Source organism: Crinia signifera, chromosome 1 (assembly GCF_055691185.1).
Source record: "Crinia signifera chromosome 1, ASM5569118v1, whole genome shotgun sequence".
NCBI classification, from domain to species: Eukaryota; Metazoa; Chordata; class Amphibia; order Anura; family Myobatrachidae; genus Crinia; species Crinia signifera.
Genome location: NC_139217.1, coordinates 197,143,343 through 197,168,867, shown reverse-complemented (window position 1 = coordinate 197,168,867; position 25,525 = coordinate 197,143,343).

Here is a 25,525-nt window from a genome sequence, read left to right as displayed (position 1 = left end):
CCTAATAATAAAATGAATTATTATAAATTCTGCTGGTGCACTGCATAAAGCTACTGGTGGTGTGTAACTACCTTTTGTGTTGACCATTGGCAGTGCTACTGCCTACCTACCTAGTAGTTTATTTTCTCTACCTACTAGGCTGCTATATTATTAATACTTAATTAATTGAATTATATATAGTCCACTGGTGCTGCCTGCACTGAATACTGTGAATAGAGGTTGCCAGTATTATTTACTCAGTCCACTGTTGCCACTGGCAGTGTTACTGCCTAAGTGTACCTACCTGGTAGTACAACTACATACTAGGCTGCTATATCTAATTTAATTCAAAAATAATACTTGTGCTGCGTGGGACTGTAAAAAATAATTCCATGCTGCTGGTGCACTGATGTGTGCCACTAAGTGCCACTGCCAAGCAGTACCTAATAATAAAATTAATTATTATAAACTCTGCTGGTGCACATACTAGTATTGCTGATGTATCTACCTGTCTGGTGCCTAGAAATGCCGTATCTACCTTTCTGGTCTGGGGCCCACTGCCTAACACTGCCAAATCTACGGTCTGTTTTGGGGCTCACTGCCTAATACTGCTGTATCTACCTGTCTGGTGCCTAGTATTGCCGTATCTACCGCTGTAGTGCCACTCTTACATGAGCCACGTGTTTGTGCCGCACACTTTTGTGGCTTAGCATAGTTATCCAGCTACCTCGGTACAACCTTTTGCCCTAAAAACAATATTGTGAGGTGTTCAGAATAGACTGGAAATGAGTGGAAATGAATGTTATTGAGGTTAATATAGCAAGAAAAAAAAAATCTGCGATTTTAGCAGTTTTTATGCTTTTTTAACAAAAAAATCAGAACCCAAAACCCCAAAAATCTAAACACAAAACACTTAGGAGGTGTTTTGCCAAAGCCCATTAGAACCCAAAACCTCAAGGTAATCAGAACCCAAAACCCGAAAAGTGGCCGTTGCACATCCCTAATTTTTACCCGTGTATGAGATGTATTAAAGTTTTATTTTCGTGTGTGTCAGTGTGTTTATTTGACTATTTTTTAACTGTGGAACTACAAGTGCCAGCGGGCCCTTTAATGCCCCGCAGACTGGGACTTGTAGTTCTCCAAGTCCCAGCTTGTGGGGGAGGCTTGCTGGGACTCATAGTTCCACAGTAAAAGACAATAGTTTTTATTTTTAGTTTTACACTAATTAGCGGCCATATTATCAATACGGCCGCTTAGTAAATCAGGAACAACCATTCTTTTGAATGGTGATTTCAGCCGTATTCTTTTGATTGTGTATTCATTCGTATTTGTAAATACAAATACGAATGTCCCATCATTAAGAATACGAAGATACGTATTTTTGGCATAGTACGAAAATACGATTTTTTTTCACAATTTTTTTTTTGTAAATGGAGTTTTTGGAATACATCGGCATACATTTACTAAAGCTTCTAAAAATGAAGAAGTGATGTGGGAGTCTATCATTTCTTTATTACATCCTAGAAAATGAAAAACCGAATCTGATTGGCTGCTATGGACAACATCGCCTCTTTTCATTTTTAGAATGTTTACCAAATTTACCACAATTAGTCCAATTCCCAACAGTTTTATTGACTTCATGTTTTATTGACAGAAAACTAGAACTATTAATATAAAACAGTGCTGCAAAATACATGAGTATCTGAAATACTATAAGCCAGGGGTTCCCAATCTTTTTCTAATCACGGCACCCTAGAGTATCAGAATTTTTCCACGGCACCCGAAAATATATATCACATTAAGTAGATTGTGTTTATATGTGCTTATTAGGTTCAGTTATGTGGTGATGGGCAGGATTTGCTTCTGATTGTACACATTTTATGATTGGCAGCCACCAGCACTGGTTTTGTCCAGAAATAATTGATCATAAATAATTTTATTTTGTCCTGGACGACCAACCCGAGGCACCCCTGCAAGTGTCCCGAGGCACCCCAGGGAGCCTAGGCGCACAGTTTGGGAACCACTGCTATATGCACATAATAAGACATTACTATTACACTGTTTGGCATTTTACAGAAGGTCTTATTTGGTAACATGGCATAAAGTGAACACAAATGCTGGGTACTTGTGTATTAGCACGGCGCTATTTTGTGTAGGAAAATCACATTGCATCGCATGGGCCATTTTAAGGGACATGCGATGGGATTTTCCTATGTAATTTATTTACTGCTCTCTCAGCCCCAGAGGCTGAGATGCCATGATATGACCTATCCCATAATATGATTGTATAACATACAATGATGTTTTAGGCACCCCCCCTCCCAACACCCTATAAAATCTTTTTGCGGGACATGCAATGCGATGCTCCGGGGCTGAGAGAGCAGTAAATAAATGACAGTAAAAAATCGCATCGCATCGCATGACCCTTAAATGGCCCATGCGAGTACAATGTGATGCAATGTGATGCGATTTCCCTATGGTGCCGTACGTAGCAAAACTGGTCGCCGTGATAATACACAAGTACCAAAAGCTGTAATCCATAGTTACCAACACAATTATTGCTGCTATTTAAAAAGAATTAAAGTTGGTTGGTTGTGATGGATTACAGCACATATCGCTATGCAATAAATAAACATTATATATAGTTTTCTATGACATGCAGTAAAGGTGTTTGATATTCCCTTTGGCATATAAATGTGACTGAGCAGCACCCAAGTTCTGGCTATGCACTTCATCTATGATCCTTGTCCACCCTACAGAAATGCTATTTAATGCAACGTGGTTATGAAGAAAGGCATGACTAATGGACCAAGTGACTGGTACTTGGTCATTTTCAAGACTCATGCTCCATCAGTAGTAGTACAATAAAAGTCTATATTGTAACACAAACATACAGTATTAAAAAAATAACAGGTACTTGTTTCCTAGCACGGCCACAATCGGGAGTAATCGTGTACCTTAACTTAAGGTACAGGATTAACGGGATGGACCCGATTTCCTTTGAAATCAGGTCCATTTTGCCGGAAAAGGCAAAATCGGGTCCATCGCGTCGGTCGCGTGCATTAACATGGCACGCGACGCGACCGACACGATGGACCCGATTTTGCCATAGGGTTCAATGTTAAAATATTTTTAACATTGTAATCGCGTTCATCGCATCGGTCTTGTGCCATTATAATGGCACAAGATGCGATGGACGCGATTAAGAACATTTTACATAGCTAACAATGGGAAATGGGCCAATATGGCCCATTTCTCATTGTATATGCCCCCGTCATGCCTAAAAATTAATGCCCCCCCCATTGTGAGCGGCACCCCACGATTGACGCCAACCCGAAGCGTGGCGAGCGGCGGCGGTACGCGTCCTCCGACCTTTTCATACCCCTACTATCCACGTCGGCGTGGAGTTGAGAATATAAAGTGTGGCGAGCGCAGCGAGCCACCGAGCCCGAAGCGTGGCGAGCGCAGCGAGCCCTGCGAGGGGACGCGTATACCTGTGATGTAAGTGTGTACACACTTGTACAATGTGCATGAGATTTTGACTATATAGTCAAAATCTCAACTGGATCTCATGCAGATTTTATGGGTTTAACCCATGCGATCCCGATGCGTGCTCCCGTATCGCAGCCAGAAAGTCTGTGCTGCATAGACTATATAGTGCAGATCTGCACTATATAGTCTAAATTATATGCAGATAGTCTAAATTGTATACATAGTCTAAATTGTAATATAGTCTAAATTGTACAAGTGTGTACACACATTTACTGTGCAGTAATCAATGGTCAGACAAGATGCAGAACTGAGTAGGCTGAGCTTTGGCACAGAAAGGGTTAATGCTGCACACCTATTACACTACACATGCAGCAACCTTGAAAAAGTCAAACACACAGGTTACTGTTCCTAAATTTAAAGTGGAGTTTTCCATGGTTATCAATTGTCATTAGACTGAGTTGAAACATAGTTTACTGGTTTATGATCTTTTAATATCCCACAGTCATGGTCTGCTGTTACGCCTTAGGCACCATGCCTGTCCACTGCATGTATGATGAATGGGCAGATCAAATTGATTGATATTATTTAGCTGACCATACTAATCATGTGTAATTTGTCAGCTGCTTCTCATAGAACCTGGTACCAAATTTTTAAATAACAATTCAATTACATGAATTCTCTCAAGTAGCAGTGAATAATTTATATTTAAAGTATTGAGTTCACTCCATAAATAATTACCTTCGACACCCGAATTCAAAACAGTAATTTTGCATTTCTTAAATTGCAGCCAGATTATCAGTCGTCCAGAACAATCCCCCTTAAAAAATGTTTTAATATTCTCAGCCCAATTCAAAAGCTTTGTGTTAGGAGAATGAAGGACAGAAATGTAATAATAATAATTTCTATTATACATACATATATACAGTATATAGCTATAACCCTTTCACACCAGAAAATGCAGGGACTTACCCAGTCCAGGGATCATGCAGGGGCATTGGACCATTTCACACCAGCCTAGTCCCTGCATTTTCTAGTGTGAGGGGAGGGGGAATTAGTACTGGTGGTGGGAAGTGGAGTAAGTGGGATAATGCTGGTGGGGTTGGCCTGGGATTGGCCGGGTGCTCAGAGCTGTAAGAAAAATGCGGGGGGTGTATGTGCCGCTTCTGGACACGGGAGGATAGTGCATGCCGCCAGGGCCGCCAAGAGAAATCCTGGGCCCCGGTACAACAACTTCCTGGGGCCCCCACGGACGGAGCTCCCCACACACTCTGTGGACCCGTTGTTACGCCACTACTTCCAAGGTGGAAACGGACAACAATTGACACCGTAATACCTATTACACATTACCAAAGCAAAGAAAAGAAAATCAGTTTAACTAGGATGCACTTCTCATCCACACAGTCTTGTGAGACTTCAAATTACAATTTGTAATATCTTTATTAGTGTTTATTACACGTCACACATCCATTATATATTATACCACATGCCATAATGCTCATTACACATTATGCCACATACCATGGTGGGCAGTACACATTATACCATACACCGTAATACCTATTACATATTTTACCACATGCCATAATGCCCATTACATGTTATTCCGCACACCGTAATGCTCATTGCATATTAGGGGGTCAACATGGATTAACCTTCTCTGCTAGGGGTTAACATTCTCTGACAGGGGTTAACATTCTCTGGCAGGGGTTAACATTCTCTTTGCCATGGGATTAACTTGCTCTGCCAGGGGTTACATGCTCTTCCAGGGGTTAACATGCTCATTGCCATGGAGTTACATGCGCTGCCATGGGTTACATTCTTTGCCAGGGGTTAACATTCTCTGCCAGGGGTTACATGCTGACTTCCAGAGTTGGATCTCAGCACCAGCAGCATGCAGGGAGGCAGCAGACACAGAATAACCAGCCACCCACCTTCCACCTTGGAACACAGTGACTTGGACATGGGTGGGGAACTATGTTTGGGAGTGCTAGACTGGAGACATGGCACTGGCACCTGCTGCTGCTGGTGGCGGTTAGGATGGGAATGTTGGCAGCGGGGCGGGCTGGATTCTGCGGAGTGGGTGGTACTCCCGCGGGAGGTGGCCTCTCTCTGACCCAGTTCCTCCTGGCACCCATGGACTACCTACCCTAAGTATCCTCCTGGCGCCGAGACACGGTAAACTCCCAAGTCATGTGGCTGGCTCTCAGCAGGCCCTGGAGTCGGAGAACGGAATGACACATAAGGACCTCTGTGATGCTGCTGCCCCCACACTGGCCCACATCCAAACTCCCAATGCTGCTGCTGAACAGCTGACTCCGGCGCACTCAGACCTGGGGCACTTGCCAACAAATTTAAAAAAACTGTGTCCAAACCAGGGCCCCCGTTACAGGCTCGGGCCCGGGTAAACTGTACATGCTCCCAGGGCCGGATTAACAATGGGCCTGATGGAGCTACAGCTCCAGGGCTACTTTACAAATAGGAGCTGAGGGCCAGGGCTTTCCAACGAGCCCAGCCCCGCGTCGCTAGCCCCCCCGGGAACCAGAGATACCGCCAGGAAAATCTGGAACGTTTTCCCCATAGGATAACATGGGACCCGCTAATTCTGACTTCCACCCAGTTCCAACGGCTGCCAGATCACAGAAGCACAAGGTTGATCTCAGTCAAACCCAAATCGCTGGGCCTTCAATCTGATACATGGTCCATATGGGTTCATTGGTTCTAGAGATATTGCAGGTAAACCAATTTTTTAAACCAATTTTTTTTCATTTCTGAAATGTAATTTCTGGCTATTCATGTTGTTTGAGGACAGATTTCTCTGGAACCAAACGGCCCAGTTTCACGGGACCAAAATTATTCGAAGCCTACATGTAAATGGGTCAGTTGGTTCCAAAGATATAGCTGGTTGTTTAAAGAGGGGCGGAGGTGGTTTTTTCTCCCCCTCACACCAGAAAATGCAGGGACTAGGCAGGTGTAAAAGGGGCCAGTCCGGGAATGTCCCTGCATGATCCTGGGACCATTTTCCCGGGTAAGTCCCTGCATTTTCTGGTGTGAAAGGGGTATTATTTCAAATAGCCAGGACATGCAGTGCTCTGAATATAACTGGGCAGCTCCCTGCTCTCTGACCGGCTGTCAATGGCTGTCATTTCTGCCCGGCGGCTGCTGTCCCCCAGTTACCGCAAGCATGTATTCTCCCTTGGCAATAAGCATGTAATCCCACATGGCAACAAGCATGGAACCCCTGGCAATGAACATGGAACCCCTGGCAATGAACATGTAGGTAAGCAACACTTATGTAGCATAATTTTTAATAGGCATTATGGTGTTTGGCTTAACATGTAATGGGCATTATGGTGTAAATTTTTAATGCGCATCTTTGGTGCGCAATGCCCCTATTCATGAAGCATATTGTGCTCAATCTGTTTGGTATAGTGCAGGCATGTCCAAACTATGGCCCTATAGCTGTTGTGAAACTTCAAGTCCCATCATGTTTAGATATAAGGGAATTCTAAAACTATGTCAAGGCATGCTGAGACGTGTAGTTTCACAACAGATGGAGGGCCACTTTTTGGACATGCCTGGTATAGTGTGTATTTTGGCGCAATCCATGTGGCAAAATGTGAATTTTGCCTTAATCTGTGTGGCATAACATGAATTTTGAGTCAATCCATGTGCCATAGTGTGAATTCTGGCTCATTCCATGTGGCATAATGTGTAAGAGGCAAGTACAGTATGAGGGGGTTACTATTGTGTTGCAAGATTTGTATCAGGGGTATATGGTGTGGTAAACTTAGGTGACCACATAAAAGGTCCTGAAATGTTGTCTACCAACTTTCGGCTTTCAGTATTTGTTTTTATGACTGGAGTGCCGCCTCACCCCGCAAGTATCTTAGGACATCGGCATCCTGCAGGTGCACCTTTGGAGTGCACCCGCCAATATATTTCCCTGGTAATTTGTTGGGAGGGACAGAGGTGGCATTTCTGGAATGGAGGAGTGGCGCCTCCACCTTTAGGGAGTGGCCAGGCCAATGACTGTGCCATGAGGAACATATTGCTTGGCCTTGTCAGCTGCCTTACGACAGGCATCCTGAGTAAAATTACATTATTTGATCCTGGAACTGAAATCCAAAATTAATTGTCTCCAAATTCTATGGGCCAGATGTATCAAGCTTCAAAAAGTGGTAAAGTGGAGAGTGATAAACAACGAGCCAATCAGTACCTACCTGTCTTTTTTCAAACCCATCCTGTAACATGTCAGGTAGGAGCTAATTGGCTGGCTGTTTACCACTCTCAATTTTATCACTTTTTGAAGCTTGATACATCTGGCCCAATGAGAGTGAGAGGAGATACATATAACATTAAGGTACTTGTTTCCTAGCACGGCCACACCGATCATGATCGTGGGCATCGTTAGTAAAAATCGGGGGCATCGCGGGCATCGCATGCACTAAAAAATTGGGTGCGATGGTACTGACGCGATGCCCGCGATTTCCCATAGGGAACAATGTTAAATGCCTCAATTTACCCAAATCATCATAGGGAACAATGGTAAATGGTCCAGAACCCCCCAAAAACACCCCTGAACAGTGAAATGGCCCCCCAAAATTAGTTTACGCCACCCCACGATCAACGTGAACCCAAAGCGTGGCGAGCGCAGCGAGCCCGCGAGGGGCGGCGGTACGCGTCCTCCAACCTTTTCATACCCCCACTATCCACGTCGGCGTGGAGTTGAGAATAGAATAGTGTGGCGAGCGCAGCGAGCCACCGAGCCCGAAGCGTGGCAAGGGGACGCGGATACCTGTGAAGCCCGCGAAGGGACGCGTTTACCTGTGAAGGTATCCGCGTCCGCTCGCCACGCTTCGGGCTCGGTGGCTCGCTGCGCTCGCCACACTATTTCGTTTCTCAAGTCCACGCCGACGTGGATAGTGGGGGTATGAAAAGGTCGGAGGACACGTACCGCCGCCCCTCACAGGCTCGCTGCGCTTGCCACGCTTCGGGTTCAGGTTGATCGTGGGGTGGCGTAAACTAATTTTGGGGGGCCATTTCACTGTTCAGGGGTGTTTTGGGGGGTTTCTGGCCCATTTACCATTGTTCCCTATGATGATTTGGGTAAATTGAGGCATTTAACATTGTTCCCTATGGGAAATCGGGGGCATCGCGTCTGGACCATTTAAGCCTTTTTTAGCCGCCTGCGATGCGACCAACGCGATTTTGACTTTTTTCAATGCATTTCAATGGGAAATCGGGGGCATGGCGTCGGTCGCGTCGCAGACCACTAAAAATTACACCCGATGCCCGCGATTGTGGCCGTGCTAGGAAACAAGTACCAACATTAATATTACACTTGTTTGCTGTTCCTAAGATATCCCATGTATATTCATGTATACCATTCAGTTACACAAATGCCATAAAAAATATTTTTTTAAGCGAAAATTAGGCCAGGGGGGTTCAAGTTCTGAGCTGTTAGAGAAACTCATCCTCTCAATATAAATTGATTGAATAATTAGTTTATTTGTTACTGTTGGTACAGTTTTAATTTTTCTTATAAGGAAAAGCTATGTGTTAGCAAACAAAAAAATTATAAACTGTAGAACTTTTTAATGACAATACTAATTAATATAGCTTGTATAGTGCATTCAATCATTTTATTTAGTTGCTGTGACATAATGCATTAATGAACAGTGATTAAGCATTGTAGGGAATAATAACTTAAATACGCCAATTCTTAGTAACCTAATGGAAAATGCAAGAAAAGATTACATAGTCAATATTACTGTATGAATGATAATGATTTAACTCTAGAGATTCCAATAAAGAACCTGCTTTGCTATTAACAATTTGTATATGCCATTTAACCATGTATTAATTTTTCATTATGATTTGTTTTACTTTCCCTGTATCTTAAATCCACAACCTAATGCTTTCTAGTTTATTTCAGCAGAGAAGCAATATAATTATAGCAATGAGATTTCAGGATCCAGAGCTACTTATACAAACCATTTTTTTCTCAAACCAGAAGAAACTTAATCTGTGTGGTTTGGAAACAGTGTTGTTCTCTAATGTTTACCATTAATCACAATTGTGGAATCACAATTTAGATTTTATAGTGAAAAATGTCTGAGTTGAAACAAGCAATAAAGCCACCAGATAACTAAGATTTAATTATCTTTTGAAAAGTATAATCTCTCCTACTGCCAAGTTATTGTAGGCACTCAATAATGTTAGTCATCTTTGATTAACACTTGAAAGACTGACACATTTTACGTACTAGAAAGATTGGAAGGGGTCATTTTGACCCCTGTCATAAATCACTACATTTTTAATAGAATTTTTATTTAGAAGAAGTTGGGTTTTTGTATATCACTTGAACTTTTAATTTCTACTAAGACCTATTGAATTTGAAAATTTATATTCGCTGCAATTACTGTAGGTCTGTAATTAATATAAATTCAGTCTGACAGCCTAGAATGAAAAACAATGAATGTATCCAATTCTTTCAAAGAAATAGTCCATGTATTATTATTCAGTTGTCTTCAGTTGTCTAGGCGGCCAATCAGGAGCTGAGAAAGTTGGCTCCTGTTTGGCCGCCTAGCCATTCTGATGGGAGGCGTGTAGAATGAAGGATCTCTGCGCCTCTCAGTCCGACGCGGGGAGTTACAGGAATCGCCGGCAGCTTGAAGAAGTCCAGGACTACGGCGGATCAAGACTTCAGATCCATGGAGGACCTGGGTGAGTAGGATTTTCTTCCACTTGTCTAACATGGATTTCTTCGGACCCCGGATCGGACGCCGCCGCCGACATGGAGATTAACATGGTGAAGAATGCCGACATGGATCCGGGACCAGGACAAGGCACCGGATCAAGACCCTGGGACCTACCTACGGGATCAAGATAGGTAAGTATCAGTATGTGTGTAATGTATGTATTAAAGTTTTATTTTTCTTATGTGACAGTGTGTGTTTATTTTACTATTTTTTTACTGTGGAACTACAAGACCCAGCGGGCCCTTTAATGCCCCACAGGCTGGGACTTGTGGTTCTCCAAGTCCCAGCTTGCAGGGTAGGCTTGCTGGGACTCATAGTTCCACAGTTAAAAACAATAGTTTATTCTATTTTTTACACTCAAATCAGCTTGATGCCCACCGCCCAGGGGCATCGAGGACAGCACCAGGCTTCAGCCTGGTAAGGTAAGTCCTGGAGGGGGGGACACCTTTATTGGGGGGTTCCCACTCCCCCAGGGCCCCTGGCCAGGCTGACCGGTCAGGGGGTTAATGCTTTGGCCGGGGGGACTTGTATAAAAAGTCTCCCCCCGGCTGTGGCATTACCCTGCTGGCTGGTTTGGCCTGGGGCTGGTTCTTAAAATACGTGGGACCCCTAGTCATTTTGTACCCTGTATTTTGGGAACCACCCCCGGACCTGGAGCCTGGGGCTGGTTGTTAAAAATCGGGGAAACCCTATTTGTCGGGTTCCCTGATTTTTAATTACCGGCCCTGGCTCTTTCAGCCTGGTGCTGGTTACAGCTGTGGGGGGACCCCACGCTGTTTTAAAAAAATATATATTTATTTTTCTATTTTTTACACACTGAAGCCTGCACGGATCTGACTGATCCGTGCAGGCTTCTGCCAAATACGACAGGAAAATAAGGTATATTTTCCTGCCGTATTTTCGTGGCTGTTTCACGCCAATTAGCAGCCGTATTATCAATGCCAAAAATACGTATACACCAAAAAAAATTGTATTTTCGTACGAAAATACGATTTTTTTCCACGATTTTTTTTTTTGTAAATTTCCCCCAATGTCACACAGAGCCCAACACATTATGTCATGCAGAAGTAACCCTTTACACAGCAAGTGTCACCACACCCAGGGCCATAGACATGGCCACAGCAGCGAGTGCTGCTCCCATTACCCAATCCCTGTGCAAATGGAGTGACTGGCAACATGACAGCTGGGCTGCACATCCATCCACACTGCAGTTGGTCACACACAGGCATCTGCAAATATGCGCTGCCACTGCTCCCCACCCGCTCCCTCCTCCTCTCTATGGCTGGAGCTGGTGCTGGTGCTGTATACAGAGCATCCGTCTTCCTGCGTCTACTGCATGTGGCGCAATACACCTAACTGCGGATACTGTTTGGTAGACTCCAGTACGTGTGGCATGAGAATGCTGCCTCCTCCTAGGTGTTTGGAAAAAGGATGATAGACTGGCACAATGGCGCTGAAGCTACACAGATGATATGTTTATGGTGATTTATAAATGATGTATATAAAAAAATTAATATGATCTGGACCCTTTTTTGGGGGAAAAATTAACCAGATAAAACTTTCATAGGGACATACATATAACAGTGCAAGTGCAGTAAACAATAGGCAGATACAATAAAATACAAATGGTGTGCGGGTGTTTGACAGTGGGGAACGGTATGTGGGTGCGCTAATGTGTACATGGGCCATGTGGCCCTCTGTGCGGTGGCCATAATTGCTATCTTTGACGCAGCCAACTGTCTCTTGGCCCTGTGCAGCGGGTGAGGGGGAGCAGGGGATGAGGACAGCACTCACTGCTGTGACCATGTCTGTGGCCTTGGGTTTGCTGCCACTTGCTGTGTAAATGGATGTGCACCCCAGCTGTGATGTTCCCAGTCACTCCATTTGCTACTGCATGCTGAATGATTGATTATGATAAACTCATTCTGCTCGCCTCCCATTAGGGAAAGGGTAATGGTGAATATATGTAACATTTTCTGGAGAACTGCAGTAACTAATAGTGAAAACTGCAGAAGAATTCACCCAGCGTTTTTCGAGATTAGCGTGTTCAGACAGCCAGATGCCCTTCAGGGACTTTGCTTTATACTAAGTAAGGCTAAGCAATAAAATGTAATACTGTAAGGTATGTATTATAGGAATGTGCAGGAGGGACGCAACATGAGAGAGGGGGTGGCTTATCAGTGGCGTAACTATAGCACCGCAGCCCCCGCGGTCGCGGGGGCGCTGTGCATATGGGGGCGCCGGGGGGGCTGCGGTGCTATAGTAATCCCCCCGCCCCCCGCAGGCTTACCTGTCCGCGCGTCCCGGCTCCCCTCCTGGCTTCAATCAATGCTATGGAGACGGACCACGATAAAATGGCCGCCCCATAAAGCAGATTGTTCTCTGAAACTGTCTGCGGTATGGGGCGGCCATTTTATCGTGGTCCGTCTGCATAGAATTAATTGAAGCCAGGAGGGGAGCCGGGACGCGCGGACAGGTAAGCATGCGGCAATGGGGGGGGGAGGCACGGGCGGCCGGGCGGGGGGGCACAGGCGGACGGACGGTTGGGGAGAGGGGGGGGAACCCCCCATTAATGGCGGGGGGCGCCCCAAATAAAGCTACGCCACTGTGGCTTATAAAGGCTTATAAAGACAGTGTATTAGGATAAAAAGAAAGTGGGCAATAGAAATAGATAAAATGGTGAAAAAAAGGTGAGGCGTGTCAGATATGTATGGACAAACAGAAAAGAGAGAGATGGAGTAAGAGAGGGACAGAAAAACTCAGGAAAACCCTGGGAAAACTGCTAGTATAATTTGTGTCATATTTATTTTAAAAAGTTGAAAAACATTACATTCAAAATATGGTACTACAACACAGAGCCAGATTAAGAGGTACATTTACTGAGATGGCAGTTCTATTGAAGATGGATGTTGCCCATAGCAACAAATCAGATTCTATCTATTATATTCTAGAACAGGGGTGTCAAACTCAAATTCATCGGGGGCCGCATCAGCAGTTTGGTCACGCTCAAAGGGCCGGTTGTATCTGTAGGACTATGTGTCCACTCTTTATTATCATGAATTATTTTCACTGCATTCAATTATTGTATACTCAGCAGTAGCATTTCCCTCCTGCTATTGCTGTGAACTGCAGTGCATTAGGGCACACGCTGCCTGCACAGGGGGGCAGCACTCAGTCTTAGGGCATATGTCCTGCTTATTATCATGGGACACAGCAATTAATGATGGGCTGCAATGTGCCAGTGCACACACACACACATAGGCAGAGAGTTTGACACCTACCCGCTCTGATGCGTCCACTCCAGTCTGAGCTGCTCCACCACCAAGGACACAGCTGCACTCTCACACAGGCGCATTTCCCCCTCCCTCCTGTGAGTAGCGCTCCTCGCACTATCTATCCAGGAGTGGGGGGCAGCGTGCTCCCGGTCACTGTGCAGTGCACACTCAGCAGTAAGTGACCTGGAGCACACAGCAGCAGCACCATTCACCACGACGGACCTGCTCTTTCCTCTCTCTGGCTCCTATACAGCAGGTGGGAGCGGAGGGGTTGACGACCGGCGGCACTGCGCTAGAGGGCAGACGTTCACTGGCTTGTAGGCTGCCGCGCATGCGCTGAAGAGGCGGCTTTCTTGTTTAAAAAAAAAATCGAGAATAAAAGGTGAAGGCTGTCGGCGGCTATGCGGGCCACATGAAGAGGTCTGGCGGGCCGGATTTGGCCCGCGGGCCTTGTGTTTGACACCCCTGTTCTAGAAGGTGCTAAATAAATAAGAATTATAGTCTGATTGGTTGCTATGGCAACACCCATCTGTAAAAGAACTACCATGTTAGTAAATTTACTAAACCCCCTCCCCATTGCAACAACACCCCTCACACACACGCTGCACCCGGACACACATAACTGATCACCCTGACCCGAAGCTACTAATTCACATATGAGCCATGTGATTTGCCAGCCAAAGCACAGGGTCATTTGCGATTTTATTTTTTCACATTTAATTTTTAGTATATTTTCCCAGATTGCATTTCCCATTATAAATATAGGAAATGCGATCAGCTTACTAAAAAAAAAATGAAAGAGTTTGGAGCAGTTATTCTGGAAAACTGCCTTCAAAAGTGACTGACAATTATCCTTCTATATGCACCTTACTGCAACTAATGCATGGGACTTAGTCGTGGTAAACTGCATCACCTGGGTTAGGTGGCAGACATAATGATTTTAAGACATGTGATCATGGCCTGTTAAGGGCCTAATGGGCCTGGAGCTTGAAATGGTTAAGGGCCTATTATGAGAAGTGGAGGAAGTGAGGCCAATACCATGTAGGTATGTAGAACCCATACACTATAAGGCCCAGTGTCTCCCAAAATAAAAAAAAAGTATAAAAATTGCATAAATGTGTAAAATAGGAATTAAATTTTAATCGTATGATCTAGTGATCATCATTCTATCATGATGATGGGCCGTTTTGTATGTGTTGGTCTGGAGCTGCAGTTCCATTGCTAATCTGGCCCTGCATGTGGTTATACCACAACTAGGAACTGGAGAGAGAAAGAATTGCGCTATGGATGCACACCAAAGGAGAAGAAAGTTGTTGGGGAAGGGTAATTTGCCCCCAATTTGGGGGCAAATTACCCTTCCCCAACAACGGCAAATTACCCTTCCCCAACAACTTTCTTCTCCTTTGGTGTGCATCCATAGCGCAATTCTTTCTCTCTCCAGTTCCCATGTTCAATATATTGCCCGTATAGCACCCATCGCCAAAACGCATGAATAAGGTGATTTACTAATTTACCAAACTGTTTTGGGGGATATCTGTCTAATTACAAACCTAGTGTGTGCGGACCCTGAACATCCCTTTCCCCCCTTCCCCCAAACTTAACTATACCACAACTAGCCCTGAGACACTAGTTAAGCGTCAGGAGGGTGCAAGTGGAAAACACTAGTAGTTGTGGGCTTACCATGTAAACAATTCAATAGATCCGGTTACCTAATCTGGGAGCTACATCCCTGCGATGCTAGGCAAGAAAGGGGGTGGTTGACTGCGCTAGATAATAGAGGGATGGATGGTTTGCTAATAATAGATGGAAAATTGCATTGACATAAACATATGGGTCAGGTGTGTGGTAAAAAAGTTTAGACAATTTATTAATTCACATAGGAAAAAATGGGGGTAAATAAAAACAAACAGTAAAAATTGATAAAAATGACACTGATATTAATGATAGTCACCCTCAGATGATATGAGACAGTTCAGTCCGATAGGACGGTCTTGGGTTTTCAAAAATTGTAGGATTGGATGAATATGTCCACACCTGGAGATGTCGATTTTTTCCACTGAAATTGTAGCAAAGTGAGGGGCCAGTTCACTTTGTAATGTAGATTTTGTAGACCATGGTGAATGGTACCAAAAGATGGTAAACGTGGTACTTGGGGGAACACTGGACCTCTATGGACCCAACCGGGCTTGTTAAGGGGGTGGCGTGCCTCCAGATGAATCGAAGCCTCGGATGGGGATATGGGTATCCCAAATGTTCCACTCGCTGAGATGTTTAGAAATAGTGTAAGGAAGGTACTCTGGGAGTATATTTTCCTGATGAAAGGTGTGGAATCCAAAACATAAGGACCGTTGGAATCAAATTTTTGAGGGGTGATCAGGTCATCCAGGGGTGCACCAACGCGTTTCGCTGCTCACAGCAGCTTTTTCAAGGTGACTCACAGGGTCTATTGCATGGGTTTATATACCCTGTATAATAGGCATAATCACACACACCTGACTATGATCATTAAAAAATAAAATACATTTACGTTTGGTATAACAAATTAGGCTTAAATGAGGGAGACAGACCTATTCGCAACAGTTATATGGATGTAATGATTAACTAGAATTACCTTTAGAAGTAAAAAACGAAGAAAATATCTCCAGCGCGGGGATCGTAAAAAACGGAAGTATACAGTTGCCTGTACTTCCGGCCTTTGAAACGCAAGCTGCCGGAAGTACCTCGGCGCTTGTTTCGTTGTGACGTGGATGCGTCACTAATCGTAATCGCTGATTCCGTCCTGGACAGTGTCCTGAGGCGGAAGAGGGGAGTTCTGTGAACCGCAATGTAATGCGGAAGTATAGATAGTAAGTGGAACGCATATTTGATGTTTATATTAGTAACGATCCCCTCGTTGGTTTTACTTTGCTACAATAGATACAAATATATCCCAAAAATCGGCATTAGTTATTAACACTCTAGAGGTTAGCATTGTCTATACATTTTATAATTTGGTGATGAATACATATATTCATAACAGCAGGAGAAATTGTATCAATTACAAAAAGAGAATGATATGCAAAAAAGAGTTTATCTATACAGAACAATATGCAGAAACATTAGTAGTAGGCTACATGTGATTCCCATGTAATTTTCATAGAATGGTAAAGGGTGTATATATATAACTCATATTGGTGTTTTATACATCAATATTGAAAAAAGTGAAGGTGTAGTCGGATATTATACTTCGATACATATATGACATAATATATTATACTATTTAATAAGTATATATATATTAAGTTGTTTATTATTATCTTTTTATTTATATTTTTATTTAAATTTTTCTTATTTATTTTGAAAGAAGCAAGGGGTGTGGGAAAGGGAATGGGGAGAGAGGGAGGGAGGGTGAAAGAAGTGTGGTGGGGTAGAGGAGGGAGAAAGTGAAGGAACACAGGAGTGGCGGTGGGGAAGGGGGAAAGGGAGGGGGGTTTGAGGGGAGGTACACAAAGGAAAAGAACCTAATAACACAGGAAGCAGCCCATAACAATTACTCTTTTTATTATTTTTATTATTTTCTGTTTTCTCCTTTCTACACTTTTGCAAGCAGGAGGTTCAGATGATTGCATTTAGTTCGATGGCCTCATTAAGGCCATCCGGATGGACTGACTGCATTTTGAACATCCAATATACCTCCTGCTTGCAAAGCTTCTTAAAACGATCTCCTCCCCTAATGGTGTGGGGGATGCGTTCTATGCCTATCAAACCAATTTCTTTTGGGTTTCCCTGATGTTTTTCTGAGAAATGTCGAGGGACACTATGCGATGGGATTTTTTTGAGGATGTTACGTCTGTGTTCACAGAATCTGATTTTCAATTTTCTGGTCGTGCGGCCGATATATTTTAAGCCACAAGGGCATGTTAACATATAAATAATAAAATCAGAGTTTATATAAGTTTTTATTTGATGTATAGTTCCCTCACTATCTGTTATTTGTGTAATTGGTTTGTGGGGAAGGTACATGCAGGTTATGCATCTGGTGTTTCCGCATTTAAAAAATCCCTTGGGGGAAGGGTTTAGCCACATATCGGGGTTTTCTTTTTTTGTTTTTTGTTCCTCAGTTTTGGTAATGAAACTAGGTGCTAAAGAATTTTTCAGGGTTTTATTTCTTTTAAAAACAAAGATGGGTTTTTCTGGTAGTAGGCCTGAGAGAAGCGGGTCTTGCTTTAATATGTTATAGTTTTTTCTTATTATTTTTTGGATTTTGGAGGAGTGATTATTATATGTAGATACAAAGGCCACACAATTATTTTTTATTTCAGAACACCTTCTTCTTACAGGTGATGGGGACGGCCATGGGGACCAGGTTCGCACCTAGTTATGCAAATTTATATATGGGCGAAGTCGAGCAAGAACTTATTTGGAACAGCAACTTCGCAGCGAACCTGGTCCTCTATGGCCGTTATATAGACGATCTATTTATTATTTGGGATGGGGACACACAAACTGCACTTAACTTTGTTGATCACCTTAATAATAATCTTTATAACCTTCACTTCACTTACACCCTTCACCCGAACCGCATTTCCTACCTGGATATAGCCCTCGAAGCCCATGGTGAAACTATTACAACATCTAATTACACCAAAGAAGTTGGTTCAGCGGCGTATCTGCATTTTTCAAGCGCTCACCATAATCCTTGGAAAAAGGGGATTCCAAAGGGTCAATTTCTCCGCCTGTTTAGAAACTGTTCACATATGAGCATTTTCGAGAAGAAGGCGGAAGAGATGATGAATTCTTTCTTATCTCGAGGATATCCAAAAGCATTGTTAGAAAAAGCACTTCAAGAAGTCAAATTACTGGATAGAAAGAAAATCCTTGAGAAAAAACCCTGGCAACTCCCCCCTTGTCAGCTAAAACAACTCGCCGGTATCAACCAACAGAACAAACACCAAATGGCCTTTGTATCCACATATAATAATCACTCCTCCAAAATCCAAAAAATAATAAGAAAAAACTATAACATATTAAAGCAAGACCCGCTTCTCTCAGGCCTACTACCAGAAAAACCCATCTTTGTTTTTAAAAGAAATAAAACCCTGAAAAATTCTTTAGCACCTAGTTTCATTACCAAAACTGAGAAACAAAAAACAAAAAAAAGAAAACCCCGATATGTGGCTAAACCCTTCCCCCAAGGGATTTTTTAAATGCGGAAACACCAGATGCATAACCTGCATGTACCTTCCCCACAAACCAATTACACAAATAACAGATAGTGAGGGAACTATACATCAAATAAAAACTTATATAAACTGTAACTCTGATTTTATTATTTATATGTTAACATGCCCTTGTGGCTTAAAATATATCGGCCGCACGAACAGAAAATTGAAAATCAGATTCTGTGAACACAGACGTAACATCCTCAAACAAATCCCATCGCATAGTGTCCCTCGACATTTCTCCGAAAAACATCAGGGAAACCCAAAAGAAATTGGTTTGATAGGCATATAACGCATCCCCCACACCATTAGGGGAGGAGATCGTTTTAAGAAGCTTTGCAAGCAGGAGGTATATTGGATGTTCAAAATGCAGTCAGTCCATCCGGATGGCCTTAATGAGGCCATCGAACTAAATGCAATCATCTGAACCTCCTGCTTGCAAAGTGTAGAAAGGAGAAAACAGAAAATAATAAAAATAATAAAAAGAGTAATTGTTATGGGCTGCTTCCTGTGTTATTAGGTTATTTTCCTCTGTGTACCTCCCCTCAAACCCCCCTCCCTTTCCCCCTTCCCCACCACCACTCCTGTGTTCCTTCACTTTCTCCCTCCTCTACCCCACCACACTTCTTTCCCCCTCCCTCCCTCTCTCCCCATTCCCTTTCCCACACCCCTTGCTTCTTTCAAAATAAATAAGAAAAATTTAAATAAAAATATAAATAAAAAGATAATAATTAACAACTTAATATATATATACTTATTAAATAGTATAATATATTATGTCATATATGCATCGAAGTATAATATCCGACTACACCTTCACTTTTTTCAATATTGATGTATAAAACACCAATATGAGTTATATATATATATACACCCTTTACCATTCTATGAAAATTACATGGGAATCACATGTAGCCTACTACTAATGTTTCTGCATATTGTTCTGTATAGATAAACTCTTTTTTGCATATCATTCTCTTTTTGTAATTGATACAATTTCTCCTGCTGTTATGAATATATGTATTCATCACCAAATTATAAAATGTATAAAGACAATGCTAACCTCTAGTGTGTTAATAACTAATGCCGATTTTTGGGATATATTTGTATCTATTGTAGCAAAGTAAAACCAACGCGGGGATCGTTACTAATATAAACATCAAATATGCGTTCCACTTACTATCTATACTTCCGCATTACATTGCGGTTCACAGAACTCCCCTCTTCCGCCTCAGGACACTGTCCAGGACGGAATCAGCGATTACGATTAGTGACGCATCCACGTCACAACGAAACAAGCGCCGAGGTACTTCCGGCAGCTTGCGTTTCAAAGGCCGGAAGTACAGGCAACTGTATACTTCCGTTTTTTACGATCCCCGCGCTGGAGATATTTTCTTCGTTTTTTACTTCTAAAGGTAATTCTAGTTAATCATTACATCCATATAACTGTTGCGAATAGGTCTGTCTCCCTCATTTAAGCCTAATTTGTTATACCAAACGTAAATGTATTTTATTTTTTAATGATCATAGTCAGGTGTGTGTGATTATGCCTATTATACAGGGTATATAAACCCATGCAATAGACCCTGTGAGTCACCTTGAAAAAGCTGCTGTGAGCAGCGAAACGCGTTGGTGCACCCCTGGATGACCTGATCACCCCTCAAAAATTTGATTCCAACGGTCCTTATGTTTTGGATTCCACACCTTTCATCAGGAAAATATACTCCCAGAGTACCTTCCTTACACTATTTCTAAACATCTCAGCGAGTGGAACATTTGGGATACCCATATCCCCATCCGAGGCTTCGGTTCATCTGGAGGCACGCCACCCCCTTAACAAGCCCGGTTGGGTCCATAGAGGTCCAGTGTTCCCCCAAGTACCACGTTTACCATCTTTTGGTACCATTCACCATGGTCTACAAAATCTACATTACAAAATGAACTGGCCCCTCACTTTGCTACAATTTCAGTGGAAAAAATCGACATCTCCAGGTGTGGACATATTCATCCAATCCTACAATTTTTGAAAACCCAAGACCGTCCTATCGGACTGAACTGTCCCATATCATCTGAGGGTGACTATCATTAATATCAGTGTCATTTTTATCAATTTTTACTGTTTGTTTTTATTTACCCCCATTTTTTCCTATGTGAATTAATAAATTGTCTAAACTTTTTTACCACACACCTGACCCATATGTTTATGTCAATGCAATTTTCCATCTATTATTTGCAAACCATCCCTCTATTATCTAGCGCAGTCAACCACCCCCTTTCTTGCCTTTTACTATATTGGGGTTGACTCCCCCTTTTTTAGACTGCTGCTGCACTTAGCCTATCAACTCATACATAGCGCCTTTCTTTGTGGATATCCGTATCCCTCTTTTTTCTTCATCCCTGCGATGCTAACTGAATTCCCCATATTGTGTTCTGTAACTACGTTAGACATCATTCTGCACTTCAGAAGCACCAAAAAATACAATTAGCCAACTGTATTACACACATACATCATCAGATTTACATCCATGTTGCACATGTACAGTATGGACTTGCGATTCAACAGCCAAAAGGCCTGTTGCCCTGGTTACCAAACTCGCACTGCTCCGCAACATACAGATGATTCTCGGCTGCTGCACTTGGTCCTTTCCCCCAGATCTCTGCATCTTACAATAAAAAACCATTACTTGCATTATCCCAGCCATATTCCTGCTGCTGTTTTCTATCCTGGTCCAGGGGGAACTGGTGTTTTCAGACCTCACCTCAGGTACCATAGTCCTAAGTCCCCTGCTCAGCTTCTCATTACTTGCAGAGGCTTAAAGCCTGCTTGGTGCTTCACCCAGAAAACTGGGTTTGGGCTGGGAGCTTGGCCCATGTCTCTCCCAGGGGCTGGCAACTGTTTAACGACTGTGTCCATGCACATACACCCCCACACCACCAATATACTGTGTATATACACATATACCCCACAACCACACTGTTTTGCGACCAAAGAGACCAAAAGTTGGCATTGGTGGGGGGGGGGGGGGTGGCACCAGAGTTTACCGGGTAACTGAGATGAAGTTACAACACTGGAGACGACTGCTGTACTGACTGTGCCGAGCGAAGCCAATCACTGGCATTTCAATTCCGACCCTTAATGTTGAGAATCTATTTAGCTATTAATACGATTATCTCTCTATTAGGGGCAGATTTATTAAACTTGGAGAAGAGATAAACTGGAGATAAAGCGGAGAAAAGGTAAAAGGAGATAAAGCACCAGCCAATCAGCTCCCAACTGTCTTTTTCAAACACAGCTGATTGGCTGGTGCTTTATCTCCTTTTACCTTTTCTCCGCTTTATCTCCAGTTTATCTCTTCTCCAAGCTTAATAAATCTGCCGTATCTTATGGTAAAGATACAATTCCTATAAACCATGAAGGGTTGAGTTGAGGACAAAAAAATTATTTGGGTTCAATAGGGAAACTAGTTCACAAGACAATTACAAGCTTTAACTGTCTACATAATCTCTTTATTAAGTGATTAATTACAGCATCCTACCACATCCAGCTCCTAGCTGCTATCAGTATTTTCTGTGACTTGCACAATAGGTGAAACAGTTTGAAAGAGGTTATCAATATCAGCATTGATGTAAGCATTCATCAGTATTTATAATGAATGCACGTTATATTGGATTGTTGTCTACTGCAGAGGTGAACAACTTATGAGACAGGACTTCACATAGCTAAAGAATCTTATTGTGTGGTCCCTTATTCACACATAATCAATAGTGCCTCTTTCATGGTCCAAGAACAATGCTTATACCAGGCATGCTAAAACACAGTTAAAGTACATTTGGTCAGAATCCTTAAGCTGGGTACACACACTGGCCGATATATCACAAGCTTATCGGCAGGTGTGTACATGTCTTTGAACAACGTTGCTCACAGACAGGTCAAATTGGCTATGCAGCTTAAGATTCAGATGTGTCATTTTATATCTTTGTTGTCTTCCCTCATGCTCATCGTGGGAAAGCTATGTCCTGCTAGGCTGCAAAGTCAATGGCAGTGAGATCATGCATATGCATGACTCCTGCTATACCCTGACTTGCGTGCATATGCAATGCAGCAATAATACAAGTGGACACATTTGCATATTGGCACATCTGGCTGTGTGTATGGGCAGTTCTCTGACCACCCATACACTGACATCACAGCTAGGCAATCAAATTCATATGCCCACCCAGCTGGCTTTCCTGCCTGACACGCTGAGCATCGGCTTGGTGTACGTACCTGGATTGGCCACAGAGTCGGCATGGCCCTCTGATGTGTTAGCCAGGTGTACAGGGCCGGCTTAAGGTCTGTTCAGGACCTGGACAACAATTTTGTGGGGGCCCCGATCAATAAATGTATGAATGAATATCAGGCGATGTGGAGCATATCCACCTGCAAAGAGTGTGGGAATCACATCTAGGCAAGTGTGCAGGGAAATGAGGAAAACCTGCCAGGACATAAATAAAGCAGGACTGAATGAGTAAATGCCAGACAGTAGCAGGCACAAACATGACTGCTGAATGGGGTATAAGGGAGAGGGAAAAAAACAGATATCCAGAAAACCTGACCTGTCTAGTACAAACTAGAAAGCACTGCATAACTGGAAAACATGGCATATCAAGTGCTAACACAGACTTGTCTACAAAAAAATGTATGCAAATGTCATTAAGCTGAACTGAAATCTATAAAGACCAATGACCATTGGCACTCGGGCAGCTATTCAATTATTTCTACTAACAGGCAAGCAGAAAAGGGTCCCGTTTGGGTGCCCACTAAACATTTGAATTACACCCCCCCAATTCCAAAACTAGAGGCATGCACTGAAATATACAGCTTGCAGCTCTGCCGCAGCACTCCTATGGCCCATAGCAGTATCTGTGCCAGCCTAGAAGTGCACACACAGCCATTTTGTACTCTTTATTCTGTTTGCCCACAAGCTTCAGCTATGACTCCGGTATTTGTGGCCCAGCCATACTGATAGTGAGTGTCAGAGGTGTCCTGCCAAGCAATGCATCCACTGCTGGTATGTGGGAGCCCCTAAATGTGTGGGAGCTCCAGGATGGCCACCCCTATCGCAATTCCCTTAATCCGGCCCTGCAGGTGTGTATTCAGCCTTAGGTCCCAGCTAAAAAAGTTTTGAATATGGGAAAGTGCCTGGCAAAGATCAGTGTTGGGAGAAGCAACGTCCAGAGCTGGATCACTGTTATAGGAGATATGTGCCCAGCATGGGAGCCACATGGATAAGTAGATACTTACCTAGTTCAGAACATAATGCTGGACATCGAGAGACCAATACAGGAAAACAGCACCGCAGGACCCTGGTCCTATACATCTGTCATGTTTCAATAAACAATACTGATATCTTTAGCGCACCAGTGAAATTTCAGCTGGGGTAACACAATATGAGCCTTCACCACAAACAGTTCAGTATGGATAGTAACAAAATAGACAAGCTGGCTGTGAACCCTAAACAGAGCCGGCCCTAGCCTAAATGACGCCCTAGACAAGATTTTGGCAGGTGCCCCCTTGCACCACCACTAGTTCCGCCTCTGACCCTGCTCCCCTTTCCCAGCACCATCAACCCTCATCATAGCAGTCATCATTTTGGTGCTCTTACCCACAATATTTTAAATAGAAACAGTGCACACATTTGGTGCGCAGCCCAAACAGGGGTGTGTTCTTGCTGGGAAGGGGCATGGCCACACAATAGTACCCCCAATTCAAATTATGCCACACAGTAGTGCAACTTTATTCACATTATATCATGCGATGGTGTCCCTTATTCACATTACATCACACAGTAGTACCACTTTACCTTATGTACATTTACTCCTCACATTATTCACATTATACCCTTAGAAAAAAATCCTGAGAAAATATTGTATTTTAAGCACCTCCATGGCCACACTGCAACCCAGCACAAAGCAGTGTGTGCTGGGCAGAGGAGAAGAACTGCAGCTGCTGCTGTCAGTTAAGGGGAGGGGGCCCGGGGCCCCCACTGGGCCCTTCCATCAGACTTTGGCCTGGGTAATTTATGCCCCCTACCCCTTTCTTTCGGCACCCCTGATAATACCACACAGTAATGCCCCTTACACATGACACACATTATTAATGTCCTTATAAACATAATGAACCTTACACATTATGCCAACCTTTATGAATGCCCCATACACATAATGACACACATAATGCCCCTTACACATATGTTGCACATTATAATTGCCTTTATACACATGACACACATAATGCCCATTACAGATATGTTGCACATTATTAATGCCCTTATACACATGAAACACATAATGCCTGTTAGACATATGTCGCACATTATTAATGCATTTTGGACATGACACACATAATGCCCCTTACACATATGCCAAACACTATTGCACAACCAAGCCACCCGCAGACAGCGCTCACACAGCCGCTAACACTGTGACCTCTGCCTCTGCTTGGATACAAATGTTTCCTCAAACATCTTGCCACAATAGGCCATGCAGCTCCTGGCCAGTTCTGCTAATGTTGGGTGCATTTTTTTTGCAGAAAATTCATCTTATTTGCATTGTTATGTGACCAGGACACACAAGGAGCTTCCGATGATTAAAATGATATGCGGCATGCCTATATTCTGTGTGCCACTGTGGCTGTACCTACATACGGAATGCTATGCTACAGTGATTTCCATGAATACACTATTTCATATGCAGATACAGCCTCACTCACACACAGAATATAGGCATGCTGCATATCATTTTAATCAACAGAAGCTGCTGATGCCCCTAGGCATTC